The 14189-nt window shown below is 41.1% G+C and overlaps 1 long non-coding RNA gene across 1 annotated transcript in view; it reads left to right on the forward strand.

Moving 5' to 3' along the window:
- The first annotated feature begins 7080 nt into the window (after nucleotides 1–7080).
- Nucleotides 7081–14189, forward strand: part of LOC125963039 (uncharacterized) — a 181191-nt gene continuing 174082 nt past the window's right edge. Inside the window, exon 1 of the long non-coding RNA XR_007474792.1 lies at nucleotides 7081–8355. This is a non-coding gene — a long non-coding RNA (uncharacterized LOC125963039). The remainder of the gene's footprint in view (nucleotides 8356–14189) is intronic.

Here is a 14189-nt window from a genome sequence, read left to right on the forward strand (position 1 = left end):
AGCTGTGGGCGGCCGCGATTGCTGCCAGCGGTCAAGGCGACCTTGCTCAGCAAAGCGACTATTGTACTTTGAGCTAGTGACTCCGGAGGCTTTGCCGCTTTCCAGGCATTCCTCCAGGAGCTTTCTCCCCCTGGAGGCCTAGCCTTTAAACGCAGTTTGTTTTTGCAGTGCGATGCAGCTTTATTCTTGGCCTTGGCGCCAAGAGTAGCCTGCAATTCTGACCAGTTAGTCACGGCCTCTCGGAGAAAAGAACAAAAAAGTGCGGCGGTCCTTTATGTCTAACGTTGGTGATTCTGAGTTCACTGACAGTAGTTGCTTTGAAGTCTTTCTCCAGCGCACTTAGTCACCTGGTATCCTTTATGGCGCAAGAATCTGTACCAAAGCCTGGCGCCTCTCCTGGGTTGGCTGTAGATGACTTGGATAGAAAGAGACACCACAACTGTTTCGTTCATATGCATATTTCAAAGCTCATGAAATTGTACCTTTTAAATATGTGTAGTTTATTGAATGTCAGTTATGCTTCAATAAAGCTGTTTAAAAGGAACACAGAGGATTAACTAATAAACGGTAATCAAGACTATGTAAGTATGGGAATACCTCAGAGATATTGCGGGTTCGGTTCCAGACCACAGCAACACAGTGAGTGACACGAATTTTTTGGTTTCCCAGTTCATATAAAAGTTACATTTACATTATATTGTAGTCTATTAAGTATGCAATAGCATCATGTATGAAAAAACGTACATACCTTATTTTAAAATACTTTATTGCTAAAAAATGCTAACCATCATCAGAGCCTTTAGCAAGTCATAATCTCTTTGCTGGTGGAGGGAGGGTCTTGCTTCCACGTTGATGGCCGCTGACTGATCAGGGTGGTGGTTTCTGAAGCCTGGAGTGGCTGTGGCAATTTCTTAAAATAAGCAAAAATGAAGTTTGCCAAATTGATTGACTCTTCCTTTCACCAACGATTTCTCTATAACACGCAGTGCAGTTTAGTAGCATTTTTTAAATAAATTTTTTTATTTTATTTATTTTGGCTGTGTTGGGTCTTTGTTGCTGCGAGTGGGCTTTCTCTAGTTGCGGCGAGCTGGGGCTACTCTTCGTTGCGGTGCGCAGGCCTCTCATTGCAGTGTTTTCTCTTGTTGCGGAGCACGGGCTCTAGGCACGTGGGCTTCAGGAGTTGTGGCACGTGGACTCAGGAGTTGTGGCTCGCGGGCTCTAGAGCACAGGCTCAGCAGTTGTGGTGCACAGGCTTAGTTGCTCCGAAGCATGTGGGATCTTCCTGGACCAGGGCTCGAACCCATGTCCCCTGCATTAGCAGGCGGATTCTTAACCACTGCACCACCAGGGAAGCCCTGTTTGATAGCATTTTACCCACATAGAACTTCTTTCAAAATTGGAGTTGTCAACTGAAAAAAAAAAAGCACAATGTAAAAGTTGAGAATTATGTTTTATTTGGTGGACTTACTGAGGACTATAGCCCAGGATACAGCCTCTCAGATAGCTCTGAGGGACTGTTCCAAAGAGATAAGGGAGGAGGTGTGTGTGTGTGTGTGTGTGTGTGTGTGTGTGAGTTTTTGCCATAAAAAAAAAAATGTAGTCGAACAGTAAAAGAGTACTACCAGTCACAAAAAAACAGCCATCTCGTTAATGATTTTAGTGCTTTTCTATGTGTGGGAAGATGCAAGAGTCATTGAAATTATCCCTTTGATGTGCACCTCAACTATCTAGGGCCAGTATCCAGTTTTTCTCCATCCTGAATCCCTTCAGTGTGCACCGTTGGGGGCGGCTGCAGTGACTGATGCCTTGATGACCACCGTCTCCTTTGTTTACTGAAATGGCAGATGACATTCTTTGTCCACTGAGTGAATCGTCTCAAACCCTGCTGCTTTATCAACTAAGTTTATGTAATATTCTAAATCCTTTGTCGTCATTTCAACAATCCATTAAGTTCTCTGTCTTATATGGGCACTGTTTGTGCTGCCCCAAAACAGTTACAATAGTAATGTCAAAGATCACTGATCACACATCACCATAACAAATATAATAATAATGAAAAAATTGAAATATTGTGACAATTACCAAAATGTGACAAAAACACCAAGTGAGTAATTACTTTTGGAAAAATGGCACCAATAAATTTCTTGATGTAGGGTTGTCACAAACCTTCAATTTGTAAAAAATGCAGTATCTGAGAAGTACAATAAAATGAGGTATGCCTGTAACTGATAAAATGCAAAACTACATTTCTTTTATCTGTCACTGAGTGGTAAAAAAATTAATATCAATTGCCCTTTTTGGGTGACTTAATTATTACTTATTTTAAAACCTTCAATTTCTGTAAATATAGGCACATGGTTTTATTTGCACAGTTTTTCCTAGATGAGGATATTTCGTTAGTGTTTTATTTATAAGGGCTGTGACACCTAAGAAAACACAAAGCCACCATGCCTCAAAACCAAATAAAAACAGAAAGAAAAGAAAACATCACAGACCAGTAGGATGTAACAGGACCAGAGTCAGGAATCCGGCTAGGGAGTCAGGCTGACCTAGGTCTGAACTCAAACTCTGCTACTCAGACTCTGCTAGCTGTGTGAGTAGAAGTGAGTCCCTTATTTTCTCTAAGCCTCAGCTCCCTCACAGAGTCCTGAGTGAATCAGGGTCAGCAGAGGAGGAGCAGAAAGTGGGATCATTTGGCTGGAGCCCCTACTCTAGATGGGAGAATGACTATCACACAGGTGTTGATCCTAAGTGAAATCCATGGAACTCTGGTGCTAGAGGCTGGGAGTCTGATGAATGTCTTCAAAATCTGGAAGCTTGGGGCTTCCCTGGTGGCGCAGTGGTTGAGAATCTGCCTGCCAATGCAGGGGACATGGGTTCGAGCCCTGGTTCGCGAAGATCCCACATGCCGCGGAGCAACTGAGCCTGCGCGCCACAACTTGCTGAGCCTGCGCTGTAGAGCCTGTAAGCCACAGCTACTGAGCCCACGTGCCACAACTACTGAAGCCCACGCACCTAGAGCCCATGCTCTGCAACAAGAGAAGCCACCGCGGTGAGAAGCCTGTGCACCGCAACGAAGAGTAGCCCCTGCTCACCACAACTAGAGAAAGCCCGCATGCAGCAACGAAGACCCAACACAGCCAAAATAAAATAAAATAAGTAAATAAATTTATATTAAAAAAATCTGAAAGCTTCCCAGGCCTTGAAGACCTTTAAGGCATAAATGAGATAATAATGAATGTGAAGGCTCAAAACAGTACCTGATACATAGTAAGGACTGCACTTAATCAATGGTACCTATTTTTATTTTGTTATTATTGGTGGAGGAACCACCCACCCCATAGTATCGTGAGCAGAGCGTTAATGAAATAAAGCAAGTAAAATTCCTAGCAGAGAGCCCGAGTCGTAAGGCATACTCAGTGGGTATTAGTTCTCTTCCCCCTTTTCTCTCCTTACTTCTCCTTGTTCACCTCAAATTCAGCTCACTCCATGAAGCTTTCCCTGCCTCACGTCCTGCAATGCAATGCCTGCGGCCTTTCCTGTGGCTGTGGGCCAGGACACGGAAGCATTGTGAGGGGGACCTGGATTGTGTCACCTGGTGCTGAGCTGCCCTGGACTTTATGTTCTTTAGCGTAGCTGCTGTGAGGGCAAGAAGTGGAGTGTCACGGCTTGGGTTTTCCAGAAGCGTATGCTGAAGTGGAATTGGGGTTGCAAGATGTTTAGAGATCAATATCTGCGAAAGGAAGGCGTGGGAGGCGGGACTGGGCAGAGGGAAAAGTCGAACAGTGATGCTAGCGTCACAAAGCCGTGGCCACCCCACGGGGAGGTCTGGAGCGAGTGTTGCCTGGCAGAGTGTCCCTCAAGGGGCTGACAAGTCCAGGCCTTTATTCTCCTCTCTCTCTCAATCACCGGAAGCAGGCTGCCCTGGCAAGAGCATGACCTCGTGACCTGACGTGGAAGCCAACCCTGAAGTGGCTGACCGCTGGGGTCTGAGCACAGTCTCCGCAGCTGGGCAGCAGGTCCTTCCTTGAACGGGGATCGGGAGGGTGTGTTCTTTGTGTCCACCACATCGGGGGGTAAACCAACAACGCAGTAACACATACCAAATTGCTGATTGTTCAGAACACTGAATTCCAAGTGTATCTCAACATGTTAAGGAAGAGGATTGGCAGTCATCCCTTGATAGAGGAAAAGTGAGTTGAAATGTCTGTGCACCAGACACTTCTACATGTGCCGTAAGAGCAAAGTTTGCTCTCCCCAAGAGGAAAGGAGACCAGACTATTGCCAAACGGGTCCTGTGCTATTGGTAGGGTTTTATATAGCATGGGAGCAGGGTAAGTTAGGATGAGGAACCGTAAGGGCTAGAGGCAGAGTAACTCTTAGCCGAGGGCTGCCCCAGAAATCGATCAGGCCTCACGACAATGTTTCTCATCACTTGGGATGCATGTTAAATTCCCAGACCCACCGCCTCTACACCATTCTACTCAATCAGAATCTCTCAGGTTAGACCCAGGAATCAGCATGTTTAATAGGCATCCACGTTGCTTCTTCTGCAAGTTACAATTTTCAAACCCTGCAAATCTGAACAACAACCAGTGATAATCTCTCTTTCTAACCCTTTCCAGATAAGCATAATTAACCTCCCCATGAGGGATAAAAGGAAACATGCCCAGATCACAGCAGCCAGGGACAGCTCTCAACCTCAGGTTTCAGGTAGTGGTGAAGGATGTATTTGACACTGTCCAGCTGCCTGCCACCTGTACACTGGCCAGTTGTTCCCTTGCCTGTGAGTTCCAGATATGAGTTGCAGAAGCTGCCAGGTCACTAGTTAGCAGGGTCAATGGGAGATGTTCGAAAATACAGGTTAGGTGTACATGAAGGATGTGTCGGAAATAGAAGCTAAGCAGTCCTGCCAGACAGTATATAGAGCAGTCTGAACATTCTTGCAACAGTGGTTGTGTAATTTATGCATGGTATAAATCTACAACTATATTTTATTGATTGATAATGCTTTTCTATTTTACAGTAAATCCTCTTAGAAGTAATGAGTACCAGTAAATGAAAGTATGTGTTTATAAAAATCTAGGCACCTGGGGCTTCCCTGGTGGCGCAGTGGTTGAGAGTCCGCCTGCCGATGCAGGGGACACGGGTTCGTGCCCCGGTCCGGGAGGATCCTGCATGCCGCGGAGTGGCTGGGCCCGTGGGCCATGGCCGCTGGGCCTGCGCGTCCGGGGCCTGTGCTCCGCAGCAGGAGAGGCCACAGCAGTGAGAGGCCCGCGTACCACAAAAAAAAAAAAAAAAAAAAAAATCTAGGCACCGAGTTTGATGTTATATATGTAGCTCACACAAAATGTCTATTGATGTTTACCATCCATGGAGGCTGCAGTGATATAACTTACCGCACAGAAACCAGAAGAAGCATCACCATCTACTTCAGAAGTCAGTACATAGTTATTCTAATAACAGGCTCGGTGTTGGCTGAATTAGCCAAACAAATGGTTCAGTGATATCAACTTTATATCAGTGCCTTCAGGTGCTTCAAATGGAAGAGAAGCTAAATTAATAATTGTTCAAGGACTTCACTTGTGGCACAGTGGTTAAGAATCTGCCTGCCAATGCAGGGAACATGGGTTCAATCCATGGTCCAGGAAGATCCCACATGCCGTGGAGCAACTAAACCGGTGTGCCACAACTACTGAAGCCCATGCTCTGCAACAAGAGAAGCTACCGCAGTGAGAAGCCCACGAACCGCAACGAAGAGTAGCCCCTGCTCTCTGCAACTAGAGAAAGCCCGCGTGCAGCAACAAAGACCCAACGAAGCCAAAAATAAATAAATAAATTTATAAATAATAATAATAATGGTTCAGTTATTTCCTCCAATGCATGGAATCAAATAACAATTTTGGAAGTTAATTTTGATGAAGGTTAGACATTTGTCAGCATTATAAATGCTACTGTAAGTTTAGTAACAAAGTGTAACATTGAAGGTAAAGTTTTTTTCTCAGTGATAAGATGAACACAACTTTTTAAATTAATTAATCAATTAATTTGCTTGTGCTGAGTCTTAGTTGCGGCAGGTGGGCTCCTTTAGTTGCAGCAGGTGGGCTCCTTTAGTTGCAGCTCAAGGGCTCCTTAGTTGTGGCACGTGAGTGCCTTAGCTGTAGCAGGCAGGCTCCTTAGTTGTAGCTCGCCGGCTCCTTAGTTGCAGCACATGGGCTCCTTAGTTGTGGCATGCGAACTCTTAGTTGCAGCATGCATGTGGGCTCTAGGTCCCTGGCCAGGGATCGAACCCCGGGCCCCCTGCATTGGGAGTGTGGAATCTTAACCACTGTGCCACCAGGGAAGTCCCCAAGATGAACACAAATTTTTATTTTAACATCTTTATTGGGGTATAATTGCTTTACAATGGTGTGTCAGTTTCTGCTTTATAACAAAGTGAATCAGTTATACATATACATATGTTCCCATATCTCTTCCCTCTTGCATCTTCCTCCCTCCCACCCTCCCTATCCCACCCCTCCTGCAAATTTTAACAGAGGAAAATGTCATGGTAAAAATAGTGTTCTGAATCAATTAAGAAATCTATAGAGCAGGAACATCTTTGGGGTTGGTTATACTGCACATACAATTGACAACTGCATCTAAATAAGCTGCAATATTATACCTATTGAAAGAGAAGCTGTAGTGTCAAATTTCCAAATATAGTTTTTTCTACATATACTACTAGGGTCCAAACTTGGTTTTGTATGTGACAAAGTTAATGTTGAATACCCAAAATAAGAAATAAAAACCCAGCATATGCTTTCTCGCTTTGCCCTCCATCGTCAGTCAGACGTTAGAAATGTTTGTGCTTTTGAAGAACCACTTTGTCAGTCCACCTAAGTGTCCTACAGTGGTATTGAACTTTTTACAGAGTTCTCTGAATTTGGGGTTATTTTATTCAACATCAGTTGGAAATATTTAATGAAAATATTCAACAAATAGAGTCCTAAAAAACAATCTCTTTGGCTTTTGAAGCTCTCAGCAAATAACAGCAAAAACAGGAAGGCATTGGAATGTATCCCTAAAAAAGGATTGGGGGCTTCCCTGGTGGCGCAGTGGTTGAGAGTCTGCCTGCCGATGCAGGGGACGTGGGTTCGTGCCCCAGTCCGGGAAGATCCCACATGCCGCGGAGCGGCTGGGCCTGTGAGCCATGGCCGCTGAGCCTGCACATCCGGAGCCTGTGCTCTGCAACGGGAGAGGCCACAACAGTGAGAGGCCCGCGTATCGCATAAAAAACCCCAAAAAACCAAGGGTGAGCATGGATGTGTATATTGCAGGTGGGGGAGTAGGTTCCATTTGCAGTAACATGGATGGACCTAGAGATTATTTTTTTTCTGTAGAGACAGATATGCCAATGAAACACCAGAAAGAAGATATCTGCTGTGTTCCAACAAAATGCTATTAAAAGTTTGAATGCTAATTACAAAAGTAATACATGTTTATTAAAGAAAAATTGGAAAATACATACAGTTTCAAAGAAGGGGAAAAGATCTATAATTTCATCACACAGCTATTAATAACCTTTATGTCCCTTCAGACTTTCTTCAACATATAATGCCCAGAAAATGCATATAATATCAACTGGGCCAATACCCTAAATACAATTTTGTGCTCTGATTTTCATAATTTTTTTTGAATTTTATTGATTTTTTTATACAGCAGGTTCTTATTAGTCATCAGTTTTATACACATCAGTGTATACATGTGAATCCCAATCGCCCAATTCAGCCCACCACCAACCCCACCCCCCCGCGGCTTTCCCCCCTTGGTGTCCATATGTTTGTTCGTCTCAGCTTCTGCCCTGCAAACTGGTTCATCTGTACCATTTTTCTAGGTTCCACCTACATGTGTTAATATACGATATTTGTTTTTCTCTTTCTGACTTACTTCACTCTGTATGACAGTCTCTAGATCCATCCACGTCTCAACAAATGACTCAATTTCGTTCCTTTTTATGGCTGAGTAATATTCCACTGTATATATGTACCACATCTTCTTTATCCATTCGTCTGTCAATGGGCATTTAGGTTGCTTCCATGACCTGGCTATTGTAAATACTGCTGCAAGGAACATTGGGGTGTGTGTGTCTTTTTGAATTATGGTTTTCTCTGGGTATATGCCCAATAGTGGGATTGCTGGATCATATGGTAATTCTATTTGTAGTTTTTTAAGGAACCTCCATACTGTTCTCCATAGTGACTGTATCAATTTACATTCCCACCAACAGTGCAAGAGGGTTCCCTTTTCTCCACACCCTCTCCAGCATTTGTTGTTTGTAGATTTTCTGATGATGCCCATTCTAACTGGTGTGAGGTGATACCTCATTGTAGTTTTGATTTGCATTTCTCTAATAATTAGTGATGTTGAGCAGCTTTTCATGTGCTTCTTGACCATCTGTATGTCTTCTTTGGAGATATGTCTATTTAGGTCTTCTGTCCATTTTTGGATTGGGTTGTTTGTTTATTTAATATTGAGCTGCATGAGCTGTTTATATATTTTGGAGATTAATCCTTTGTCACTTGCTTCATTTGCAAATATTTTCTCCGATTCTGAGGATTGTCTTTTCGTCTTGTTTATGGTTTCCTTTGCTGTGCAAAAGCTTTTAAGTTTCATTAGGTCCCATTTGTTTATTTTTGTTTTTATTTCCATTACTCTAGGAGGTGGGCCAAAAAAGATCTTGCTGTGATTTATGTCAAAGAGTGTTCTTCCTCTGTTTTCCACTAAGAGTTTTATAGTGTCCGGTCTTACATTTAGGTCTCGAATCCATTTTGAGATTATTTTTGTGTATGGTGTTAAGGAGTGTTCTAATTTCATTCTTTTACATGGAGCTGTCCAGTTTTCCCAGCACCACTTATTGAAGAGACTGTCTTTTCTACATTTAATATCCTTACCTCCTTTGTCATAGATTAGTCGACCATAGGTGTGTGGGTTTATCTCTGGGATTTTTATCTTGTTCCATTGATCTATGTTTCTGTTTTTGTGCCAGTACCATATTGTCTTGATTACTGTAGCTCTGTAGTATAGTCTGAAGTCAGGGAGTCTGATTCCTCCAGCTCTGTTTTTTTCCCTCAAGACTGCTTTGGCTATTCAGGGTCTTTTGTGTCTCCATGCAAATTTTAAGATTTTTGTTCTAGTTCCGTAAAAAATGCCATTGGTAATTTGATAGGGATTGCATTGAATCTGTAGATTGCTTTGGATAGTATAGTCATTTTCACAATATTTATTCTTCCAATCCAAGAACATGGTATATCTCTCCATCTGTTGGTATCATCTTTAATTTCTTTCATCAGTGTCTTATAGTTTTCTGCATACAGGTCTTTTATCTCCCTAGGTAGGTTTATTCCTAGGTATTTTATTCTTTTTGTTGCAATGGTAAGTGGGAGTGTTTCCTTAATTTCTCTTCCAGATTTTTCATGATTAGTGTATAGGAATGCAAGAGATTTTTGTGCATTAATTTTGTATCCTGCAACTTTACCAAATTCATTGATTAGCTCTAGTAGTTTTCTGGTGGCATTTTTAGGATACTCTATGTATAGTATCATGTCACCTGCAAACAGTGACAGTTTTACTTCTTCTTTTCCAATTTGGATTCCTTTTATTTCTTTTTCTTCTCTGATTGCCGTGGCTAGGACTTCCAATACTATGTTGAATAATGGTGGTGAGAGTGGACATCCTTGTCTTGTTCCTGATCTTAGAGGAAATGCTTTCAGTTTTTCACCATTGAGAATGATGTTTGCTGTGGGTCTGTCGTATATGGCCTTTATTATGTTGAGGTAGGTGCCCTCTATGCCCACTTTCTGGAGAGTTTTTATCATAAATGGGTGTTGAATTTTGTCAAAAACTTTTTCTGCATCTATTGAGATGATCATATGGTCTTTATTCTTCAATTTGTTAATATGGTGTATCGCACTGATTGATTTGTGTATATTGAAGAATCCTTGCATCACTGGGATAAATCCCACTTGATCATGGTGTCTGATGCTTTTAATGTACATTGTATTCTGTTTGCTAGTATTTTGTTGAGGATTTTTGCATCTATATTCAGCAGTGATATTGGTATGTAATTTTCCTTTTTGCAGTATCTTTCTCTGGTTTTGGTATCAGGGCAATGGTGGCCTCATAGAATAAGTTTGGGAGTGTTCCTTACTCTGCAATTTTTTGGAGGAGTTTGAGAAGGATTGGTGTTACCTCTTCTCTAAATGTTTGATAGAATTCACCTGTAAAGCCATCTGGTCCTGGACTTTTGTTTGTTCGAAGATTTTTAATCACAGTTTCAATTTTATTACTTGTGATTGGTCTGTTCATATTTTCTATCTTCCTGGTTCAGTATTGGAAGGTTATACCTTTCTAAGAATTTGTCCATTTCTTCCAGGTTGTCCATTTTATTGGCATAGAATTGCTTTTAGTAGTCTCTTAGGATGGTTTGTATTTCTGCAGTGTCTGTTGTAACTTCTCCTTTTTCATTTCTAATTTTTTTTTTTTTTTTTTTTTTTTTTTTTGCGGTACGCGGGCCTCTCACTGTCGTGGCCTCTCCCGTTGCGGAGCACAGGCTCCGGACGCACAGGCTCAGTGGCCATGGCTCACGGGCCCAGCCGCTCCACAGCATGTGTGATCTTCCCGAACTGGGGCATGAACCCGTGTACCCTGCATCAGCAGGTAGACTCTCAACCACTGTGCCACCAGGGAAGCCCTTCATTTCTAATTTTACTGCTTTCAGTCCTCTCCCTCTTTTTCTTGATGAGTCTGGCTAATGGTTTATCAATTTTGTTTATCTTCTCAAAGAACCAGCTTTTAGTTTTATTGATCTTTGCTATTGTTTTCTTTGTTTCTATTTCATTTATTTCTGCTCTGATCTTTATGATTTCTTTCCTTCTGCTAACTTTGGGTTTTGTTTGTTCTTCTTTCTCTAGTTTCTTTAGGTGTAAGGTTAGATTGTTTATTTGAGATTTTTCTTGTTACTTGAGGTAGACTTGTATAGCTATAAACTTCTCTCTTAGAACTGATTTTGCTGCATCCCATAGGTTTTGGATCTTCGTGTTTTCATTGTCATTTGTCTCTAGGTATTTTCTGATTTCCTCTTTGATTTCTTCAGTGATCTCTTGGTTATTTAGTAACGTATTGTTTAGCCTCCATGTGTTTGTGCTTTTTCCGTTTTTTTTTTTACCTGTAATTCATTTCTAATCTCATAGCATTGTGGTCAGAAAATATGCTTGATATCATTTCAATTTTCTTAAATTTACTGAGGCTTGATTTGTGACCCAAGATGCGATCTATCCTGGAGAATATTCCGTGCGCACTTGAGAAGAAAGTGTAATCTGCTGTTTTTGGATGGAATGTCCTATAAATATCAATTAAATCTATCTGGTCTATTGTGTCATTTAAAGCTTCTGTTTCCTTATTTATTTTCATTTTGAATGATCTGTCCATTGGTATAAGTGAGGTGTTAAAGTCCCCCACTATTATTGTGTTACTGTCGATTTCCTCTTTTATAGCTGTTAGCAGTTGCCTTATGTATTGAGGTGCTCCTATGTTGGGTGCATATATATTTATAATTGTTATACCTTCTTCTTGGATTGATCCCTTGATCATTATGTAGTATCCTTCCTTGTCTCTTGTAACATTCTTTTTTTTAAAGTCTATTTTATCTGATATGAGTATTGCTACCCAAGCTTTCTTCTGATTGCCATTTGCATGGAATATCTTTTTCCAACCCCTCACTTTCAGTCTGTATGTTTCTCTAGGTCTGAAGTGAGTCTCTTATAGACAGCATATATATGGGTCTTGTTTTTGTATCCATTCAGTGAGTCTGTGTCTTTTGGTTGGAGCATTTAATTCATTCACGTTTAAGGTAATTATCAATATGTATGTTCCTATTACCATTTTCTTAACTGTTTTGGGTTTGTTTTTGTAGGTCCTTTTCTTCTCTTGTGTTTCCTACTTAAAGAAGTTCCTGTAGCATTTGTTGTAGAGCTGGTTTGATGGTGCTGAATTCTCTTATCTTTTGCTTGTCTGTTAAACTTTTGATTTCTCCATTGAATCTGAATGAGATCATTGCCGGGTGGAGTAATCTTGGTTGTAGGTCCTTTCCTTTCATCACTTTAAGTATATCATTCTACTCCCTCCTGGCTTGTAGAGTTTCTGCTGAGAAATCAGCTGAACAACCTTATGGGAGTTCCCTTGTATGTTATTTGTCATTTTTCCCTTGGTGCTTTCAATAATTTTTCTTTGTCTTTAATTTTTGCCAATTTGACTACTATGTGTCTTGGTGTGTTTCTCCTTGGGTTTATCCTGTATGGGACTCTCTGAGCTTCCTGGACTTGGGTGGCTATTTTCTTTCCCATGTTAGGGAAGTTTTCGACTATAATCTCTTCAAATATTTCCTCTGGTCCTTTCTCTCTCTCTTCTCCTTCTGGGACCACTATAATGAGACTGTTGTTGCGTTTAATGTTGTCCCAGAGGTCTCTTAGGCTGTCTTCATTTCTTTTCATTCTTTTTTTCTTTATTCTGTTGTGCAGCAGTGAATTCCACAATTCTGTATTCCAGGTCACTTATCCGTTCTTCTGCCTCAGTTATTCTGCTTTTGATTCCTTCTAGTGTAGTTTTCATTTCAGTCATTTTATTGTTCATCTCTGTTTGTTTTTTCTTTAATTCTTTTAGGTCTTTGTTAAACATTTCTTGCATCTTCTCGATCTTTGCCTCCATTCTTTTTTCGGGGTCCTGGATCATCTTCACTATCATTATTCTGAATTCTTTTTCTGGAAGGTTGCCTATCTCCACTTCATTTAGTTGTTTTTCTGGGGTTTATCTTGTTCCTTTATCTCGTACATAGCCCGCTGCCTTTTCATCTTGTCTATCTTTCTGTGAATGTGGATTTTGTTCCACAGGCTGCAGGATTGTTTTTCTTCTTGCTTCTGCTGTCTGCCCTCTGGTGGATGAGGCTATCTAAGAGGCTTGTGTAAGTTTCCTCGGACCTAGAGATTATTATGCTTAGTGAAATAACTCAAAGACAAATACTGTATGATATCACTTATATGTGGAAATGAATCAATAAAAGAATGTATATAGCAAAACAGAAACAGACTCACAGATATAGAGAACAAACTAGTGGTTACCAGTGGGAAGAGGGAAGGGGGGAGGGGCAAGACAGAGGTATGGGATTAAGAGGTATAAACTATTATGTATAAAATAAACAACAAGGATATATTGTACAATACAGGGAATTATAGCCATCATTTTGTAATAGCTTTTAATGGAGTATAACCTATAAAAATACCAAATCACTATGTGTGCTGTACACCTGAAACTAACATAATATTGTAAATCAACTATACTTCAATAAAAAAATAAAAAATTAGATAGTATGTTAAAAAAGGAAAAATAGGGTGGTTTACAGAAATGAGCCAGTTGAAAGCATGAACAATTTGAAATTTCTTAACCATCAAATGCAAGTTTGAAAATTATTGCAGACACTTTAAAAAATTTAAAAATAATAATACCATATTGAAAAAATACATTCTTCACGAAGATACCAATGATGCATTATAAAAGGCAGGACTAAGAAACTGATTAGACTATTTGAACATGAACCAATATTAATTACTCTACTTACACTATTTTTATTTTTTTTTATTTATTTTATTTTTTGGCTGCGTTGGGTCTTCATTGCTGCATGCTGGGTTTCTCTAGTTGCTGCGAGTGGGGACTAGTCTTCATTGCAGTGTGTGGGCTTCTCATTGCGGTGGCTTCTTTTGTTGTGGACCACAGGCTCTAGGCATGCAGGCTTCAGTAATTGTGGCACGTGGGCTCAGTAGTTGTGGCTTGTGGGCTCTGGAGCACAGGCTCGGTAGTTGTGGCGCATGGGCTTAGTTGCTCCGTGGCATGTGGGATCTTCCCAGACCAGGGATCGAACCCGTGTCCCCTGCGTTGGCAAGTGGATTCTTAACCACTGTGCCACCAGGGGAGTTAAAAAATTTTTTTTTGGCCATGCTGTGTGGCATGTGGGATCTTAGTTCCCCCACCAGGGATCAAACTTGTGCCCCCTGCCGTGGAAACACAGAGTCTTAACCAGTGGACCACCAGGGAAGTCTTCTTATGCTATTTTTAAATGTTCAGATAATCAATATCAATAACTTACATCTTGCTTTAAT

This window comes from Orcinus orca, chromosome X (assembly GCF_937001465.1).
Source record: "Orcinus orca chromosome X, mOrcOrc1.1, whole genome shotgun sequence".
In the NCBI taxonomy this organism is placed as follows: Eukaryota; Metazoa; Chordata; class Mammalia; order Artiodactyla; family Delphinidae; genus Orcinus; species Orcinus orca.